The sequence below is a fragment of the Triticum aestivum genome, chromosome 3B (assembly GCF_018294505.1).
Source record: "Triticum aestivum cultivar Chinese Spring chromosome 3B, IWGSC CS RefSeq v2.1, whole genome shotgun sequence".
Classification (NCBI taxonomy): Eukaryota; Viridiplantae; Streptophyta; class Magnoliopsida; order Poales; family Poaceae; genus Triticum; species Triticum aestivum.
Window position 1 is genome coordinate 13,685,451 of NC_057801.1, and position 7,681 is coordinate 13,693,131.

Below are 7,681 nucleotides of genomic sequence, written 5' to 3' on the forward strand. Positions count from 1 at the left end.
ACTATAATAGGTAGCCTCTAGTTGCGTGTTGTTGGGCCGATCCAGTTGGGTGGGACCTTGTTCGGCGCGCGTCTGTTGGACGCAGTGCGCGACAGATAAGAGGTCCGTTTGGCATCAGCTACAATTAATTTTCTCTGCTCTCTGCCTAATTCAATTGCGTGGAAATGGCCTGAAAATAACATCCACTCTTGTATTAATAGGAGAGCTCCAATTTAATGCTCTCTATGTCAAATAGGCGGCTGCCGCACAGGAGGCGTCTTTATAGCCGCACATGCACGCTGTTGCGCTAGTGGAGGGACTAAGTACTGTAGCACTCGGTTTACTGTATTTCTCGTGTACTATAGCGGTTTACTGCAGCCCCAGGTGCACTGTGGCAAAAAATAATAATCTTAGAGCATTTTTAAACACATACATATCTTAAAATTTCAAATATTTTTTCAAACGTGGAATTTTGTAAATTTTATCAATATATTATTTTTTATAAATGTTTGAATTTATCTAAAAATGTGAACATTTCTTAAAAAATCCTGAGCAGTTTTTTTAATTTACGAACCATTTTTTATTATTTTTATGAAATAAAAAAAGCACGAATATTGTTTTGAAACACAAACTCTTTCGAAATTTGTGAACAAAATTAGAAAACATGATTTTTTATTGCTGAATATTTATTTTAAAATTGTAAGAAAATGAGATTTTTTATATTTGTGAACAAATTTAAAAAAATGTGAAAGTGTGAATATTCTGAATAAAATATTAAAACAGGGAACATTTTTTAAAAAGAAAATCAGGAACATCTTTTGAATTTCCAAACATTCAGTGCGCACGCTAGCTGATATTGGCCCGAGCGCTATCGTCACATTCAAGGTGTCCAGAAACAATTGAAAAACTCTATAAATAAATAAATGATGTGATGTCAGCAATAGCAATCCTTCAGACAATAGAATCAGTAACTATACTACTTAAATAGTGAAATACCAACACATAAAGCAATAACCAGATAGATAGAATGATAACATGTAATACGAAGATATCAACACCGCCGGGGTCACGAGACTCGATAATGACCAATGGGTTAGGATATGAGAAAGCTTAGTTTGGATGATGAAATATTCGCTGTTCTGATTGTTAAGATACTGCAAATCCGGTTGCACATGCCAAGGTACACGCCTGTTCACTCGGAACTGTTTGAGGAATGCAAGTTAACTCACGAAAGTAGGTCAAGAAATTACTAAGCTGAAAGTCTAGCAAAGTTTGCTTTATATATCAAGATTTAGGTAGACATGTTTAGCTAATCGATCCGCAAGACAATGCAATCATTCCTTTGGAACTTGTTGAATAAAGTTTTAGTTCACCTCAAAATAATCTCCCCAGCCAACTCAGCTTTGGTATTGGAAAACCCTATTTGACGCGCATTAAGTCAAGTAGCCAGGCTTCGCACAGGGGCGCCATGACTAGGCCGACCCGTTTCTCACTTTATTTATGTTTCTATTTTCTATTTTTTTATTTTTTCTTCCCTTTTCCTTTTTTATTTTTAAAGTTTATTTTACTTTTTTGATAAAATGTTCAGAAGTTTAAAACATTTTCACATTTTTCAAAATTTCAGAACATGTTTACATTTTCAAAGCTTGTTCAGAAATCTAAAAAAATGTTCATAAACTCATAAAAAAATAATTTTGAAAATTGTTCGCATGTTTCCAAATTATGTTAGAGATTAAAAAAATGAATTTCAAAATTTCAAAAAACGAACCAGTTATTTTCGAAAATTTCAAAATATATCTACAAATTCCAAAAATGTTTATGTTTTCCAAAACAATTGTCAATTCAAAATTATGAAATCATTTTTTTGAAATTGTTAATTTACGAACCATTTTTTATTATTTTTATGAAATAAAAAAAGCACGAATATTGTTTTGAAACACAAACTCTTTCGAAATTTGTGAACAAAATTAGAAAACATGATTTTTTATTGCTGAATATTTATTTTAAAATTGTAAGAAAATGAGATTTTTTATATTTGTGAACAAATTTAAAAAAATGTGAAAGTGTGAATATTCTGAATAAAATATTAAAACAGGGAACATTTTTTAAAAAGAAAATCAGGAACATCTTTTGAATTTCCAAACATTCAGTGCGCACGCTAGCTGATATTGGCCCGAGCGCTATCGTCACATTCAAGGTGTCCAGAAACAATTGAAAAACTCTATAAAATCTTCACCACCAGGCCGACCAACCTTGGAAATTTCACACTTTTTTGACAACTAGATTTATTACCTGCACCCTTTTGACAAAAAAAAAATCAAAGTGTTCAGGCAAAAAATTCTGTAGAAGCAACACTACCATGCCGAGCAATCTGAGAAAATTGCACTTCTTCTAACAACTTTTTTTTATATACATTAGAAATTGAAATTGATTTTTGTACATAATTGACAAATTGTGTGTGTTTTATTATATTTGACCAAAAAGTCGGTGCTGATGTGGTGCGCTGCTGCTACGTCAATTAGGTCAAATACCTGTCACGTATGTCAAAATAAACTTTAGGCCATGTGAGGTGTGTGTGTGTGTGGGGGGGGGGGGGGGGGGTGTTAATTTAAAAGGATTTGATGGTTGTGTTCTAACCGGCATTGGAACTCATCATTGTAAATCAAACTAGGGCGCGAGTTCGAGGATGATTTATGCACTTTTCTCAATACCAAAACAACAAACAACCTGGTGAGAACTCTGTGTATGCCACATTGCCAGCCCATATGGCAAGCCACTACAATTGTGTAAGACAAACCCAACCGTGAAAATGATGGACATACAAACACACCAACGCAAGCTTGGCTAGGTTTTGTTGTCGTAGTATTTGCGAGTTAAAATGTTTTGAAATTTCAAAATTTTAAAGCATCTCGATGACTATTTCGCCATTGGAAAGATTATAAAAAGGTCCCTACCCTTAGCCCTAGATATGTGAATTTTTAACGGTACCACGGATAAGCGCAGAGTAATAGGGGTTAGACCACAAATTTATATTTTTATTTCTAACATATTCGTGGCTAATACTGCTTCGTGTGGGATCCCTAATCAGTTGGCATTTCGCGTGCTATTTGTGTCCTTATTTTCTTGATTGAAGTATATAAGGCTGCCGTGTTTTTCTCACATACGACCACGCCTTAGACGAGCTTTAGGTAGGTCGGAATCTTCGATCATTTTAGTAGTTTGTTAATCTGGCTCGGCTCACTGACACTGGATGCTACGTGAGAAGTTTTGATGACTTGCTGATGACTTTTGAAGTGACAGTTAGTCAATGACACTGCTGCTTCGTGCTTCCTTCCTTCCTTTCCATTTGTTCCTTGCTACTCGCGTTTCCTCTCATCAATCGCTTTCCCGGTTGGCTGGTCAAAAATGGGATGCCTCATCCACCGTAGCCACCAAGCAATTCGAGATCAGGCTGCATGTACATATAGCGCCCCTCACCTGAGAAGGAAGCTCAGGTGCCATTTGGTAGTGTGCCTCGTTAACTTTGACTGTACTTCTGTTTTCATTTGGATGCTTCTTGACAACGTTTGCAACTAATATTATTTAGTAGCTTATAAATACTCTCTTTCGATCCAGCCAATAAAGAGAAACTTGTTTGGTGATTTTTCTTTCTGCATTGCGCTATCACTTGTTGCTTAGCATGGTATAATAATACCACAGGGTATCCTATGCTGAGATTCTTCAGCCAACAGTGTAGCTTGTTTACGAAATGGCGATGAGCGGCAGTTCGTTTCTGGATTATTTATTTTCTAGCTCTTTTCGGTCTCTTTATTTTGCCTTTTATGCACCTTGGGAAATACATGCTCTGGTGCTGCTTTGTTTCATGCATGATTCTTAAACTTTGGTTTGATTTGAATTTTGGAATACAGAAGGTAGACCTCGGCCTACCTTCTTATATACATATAAAAGGAAAATGTTACCGCGGTGCTTGGTTACTTTTTGGCTTCTGGAGTTGTCTCGTGCCTATGATGAGTTACAACAACTATTGTCGACATCGTCTGACAAATATCTTCATGATAACAATCGCAAAATCTGAGGTTGCGCGGCACTCCAGTATTACCTTTGTTTCTTCTCTGCTAGACCAAGGGCGGCCGTCCCATGGTTTTGTGATGGAGTTTGCTTGTCGATTTTTTTGTTTGTATTTCTTGTATTTTGAGGGAGTCCATAGAGAGAGTGGTTGAGTGTGCATTGCATTGTTTTTATTAGTGACTTGATGGTCTAGTTGAGTAGTTTTAGACCATTTTGTTTTGTTGTGTGCAGGTTTTAAGGAGTGATGCATCTGTATAATAAGGACGTCCAAGGTTAGGCATAGCGAGGTGGCCAAGTTTGGGACTAGGCTTTATGGAGCCGAGTGTGAGTAAGCTGGACAAGGATAGATGACATATTTTCGCTCAGTCACTAGTGTGGTCACGGGAACCACATAAGTTGAACGTACATGATGGAGAAGTCGGCACAGACGTCGGTGTCAGCGGCAGACTCGCCATTAGGGCGAGCTGCAGCGATTGCCCTAGGATCTGCAGAGTTGTGTATCCTCCTTGCCTATATTTCTTCCTTCTGGTTTAAGTGTCATTGTTTTCTTGCTTAAACAAGGAAACATGCAGAAGTAACATTGTTGTACATACAAGTACCCGAACATAAACAATTTTAGCGAAATATATGGTGTGTGTGTGCCCGGGGGGGGGGGGGGGGGGGGTGCTGTAGCCCCCTCCCACTAATTTAACGTGCTTGTGCTAAAAAAATAATTTAAGGTGTTGTTGGGGCTTGGATCCGTAACCCTAACCGAATTAGTTCTCCATGATTTGGAAAGTATATTGTCCATCAATAAATTTATTTTTAGGGTGTGTCTAACAAATATTTGAACGGTTTTCATCTAGCTGTTAGTCAAGTTTCTGTCCATTGGTGCCAAGGTTGGAAAAAGCGGTAGGCGTAAGCGAGGCGGTTGGCCTTCGCCTAGTGCCTAGGCGGTGCCTAAGCGCCCTAGGCGCGGCCTAGGCGGTAATATAGTTTTTACTCGTAGTGTATTTGTGATTATTATATGGGTTTTGATATTAGTTTATGGCATATAGATAAGTTAATTGCCATCTACTGCCATTGGAATATAACCAGTTTCGCATAATGTGGCATGATTTCTTGCTTCGGTAGGCAATTCCTTGCTTGCCCTGCCTAGACCTCCATTTATGCCCTAGGCAAGGCGTTTGTCCATTGCCTAGCGCCTAGGCGTGCCTAAGCGCCTCCTAGGCACTGCCTTTTCCAACAGAGATTGGTGCTTTGCCACACCATGGTCACCAATTGTATCTATCCAGGAGTCTCGGCCAATTTTGGTGCACACCGACATATCCCCAAAAAGTATTAGCGGGTCCAGGTTCGCTTCTAGATCCACACTTGACGTTCGTCCTACCAAGGATGGGGTTGTTGGGCCTTTTGCCTTTTTTGGTTGTCTTTATTGCAACACTACACCAACATGAGACGCAAAAGAGTACAAAACAACAATACAAAAGAGGAGGCAGAAAAACAAAGATAAGAGATACTCGGTCAGTGTGGCTAAAGTCATTCTATTAACGAAGATACATAAACGTAGTATGTGGGTCTGAATCATGATTGAGCATATGTCAAGAAGATTAGCTCTTCCTTATAAAAGCTTCACTACATTTACAAATTATTTTGATTTTGCCAATATGTTCTATTTTTTAAGAAATCTCAATCCCTCAGAATATGGCCAGGTTTCAAACATTGGTGGAATCTGATTCTGTAAGTGCATTCATAGAGGGAATAGCCAGAAAAGAGATATCTGGGGCTTCGACTTCTATTGGACCTCTGTTGGACAACATTTGGGCGAGATTTAGCTACCACTACTGTTGGGCCGGTTTACTGGGATGATCCCAATCTAGTACTCCCGCCTTTAACAAATATAAGAGATGTTCTTGTCAAGAATGGTGAAGCGTCTCAATCTCCATACAGGGAGACCCATGATGTATATATTGATTGCGTGTGGTCCGGTACAAGGTACGACAGCCTCTGGCTAACCATCGAGAGGATTACACGGGAGGTTACATGAGATAGAGAGATAAGAGAGGACTCCTAACAACTCTAACCTCCTAATACAAATTCTACCTGCAGGACTCTCACAATACCGAACACAATACCCAACATGTTACATGTCTAACACTCCCCCTTAATCTGCTTCGCAAGTTTAGATTACGCTTGAATTCTTCAAATGGTCCTGTAGACAAGGCCTTTGTAAAGCCATCGGCAACTTGATATCTGGATGGCACAAACTGTACTTCCAGTTCTTTCATGGCAACTCTTTCTCTGACAAGATGGTAGCCAATCTCAATGTGTTTGGTGCGAGCATGAAAGACAAGAGTTGCAGAGAGATTTGTAGCACCCAAATTATCACACCAAAGACATGGAGTCTGTGTATGATATATTCCAAGTTCATTGATGATAGACTTAACCCATATAATTTCTGTTGTTGCTTTATCCAATGCCTTATATTCTGCCTTAGTACTTGATCATGACACTATTGCATGCTTTTTTGCACACCATGAGATTAGATTAGGTCCATAAAACACTACAAAACCACCTGTTGATCTTCTATCATCCAATCAACCTGCCCAATCAGAGTCAGAGAATGCACTGACTAGAGTAGAGGATGACTTAGTGAAGGTGAGACCAACACTTAGTGTATGCTTGACGTATCTCAGAATACGTTTAGCAGCAGTCCAATGACTAGAAGTGGGTGCATGAAGAAACTGACACACTTTATTTACTGCAAAGGAGATGTCAGGCCTAGCAAGTGTCAAACACTGAATTGCACCTACCAAGCTCCTGTATTTTGTGCCATCTTCATGACTCAAAGGTGTACGCTCCACAAGTGATAATTTCTCAGAACTGGATAATGGAGTTGTGGATGGTTTACAACCTTGGAGCCCTGCCTTGCTCAGAAGATTGGTTGCAAATTTTTCTTGAGAAAGATGAAGACCACCTTCTTTGTTGTGCTTAACCTCAATGCCAAGAAAATAATGCAAATCTCCAAGATCTTTCAGAGCAAACTCAGAGTTCAAGTCTTTGAGTAGAGCTGTAACTGCCTCATCAAATGAGCTTGTGACAATAATATCATCAACATAAATGAGCACAAAGATGACTGTGTTGCACTTATTGTAAATAAACAAGGAGGTGTCAGATTTAGAGGAAACGAAACCAAGTGTTTGCAACTTGGAACTCAAGCGAGAATACCATGCTCGGGGAGCCTGTTTCAAACCATAAAGCGATTTATCAAGCCTGCAGATATGAGTTGGTTTGTCTTGGTCTTCAAAACCAGGAGGTTGCTTCATGCATGTAGACTTTCTCTTCCAGAACACCATGAAGGAACGCATTCTGCACATCTAGCTGTCTAAGACTCCAACCTCTTGACACATCAATGGATATAACAAGACGAATAGTGGTAGCTTTAACAACACGACTGAAAGTATCCTCATAATCAAGGCCATACCTTTGTTTGAAACTTTTGGCATCCAGTCTAGCTTTATAGCGATCTATAGTACCATCTGAATTTATTTTAATAAGAAAAATCCACTTACAGTCAATAACGTTTATATCTGGACATGAAGGAACAAGATGCCACTTGTGGTTTTTCTTAAGAGCACAAAACTCCTCAGGCATG

General features: G+C 38.8%; 1 non-coding gene across 1 annotated transcript; it reads left to right on the plus strand.

Moving 5' to 3' along the window:
• The first annotated feature begins 3,976 nt into the window (after positions 1-3,976).
• LOC123073057 (small nucleolar RNA SNORD34) lies at positions 3,977-4,061 on the plus strand. Its single transcript, XR_006435571.1, has one exon. It is a non-coding gene; the product is annotated as a small nucleolar RNA SNORD34 (small nucleolar RNA).
• Positions 4,062-7,681: the final 3,620 nt, after the last annotated feature.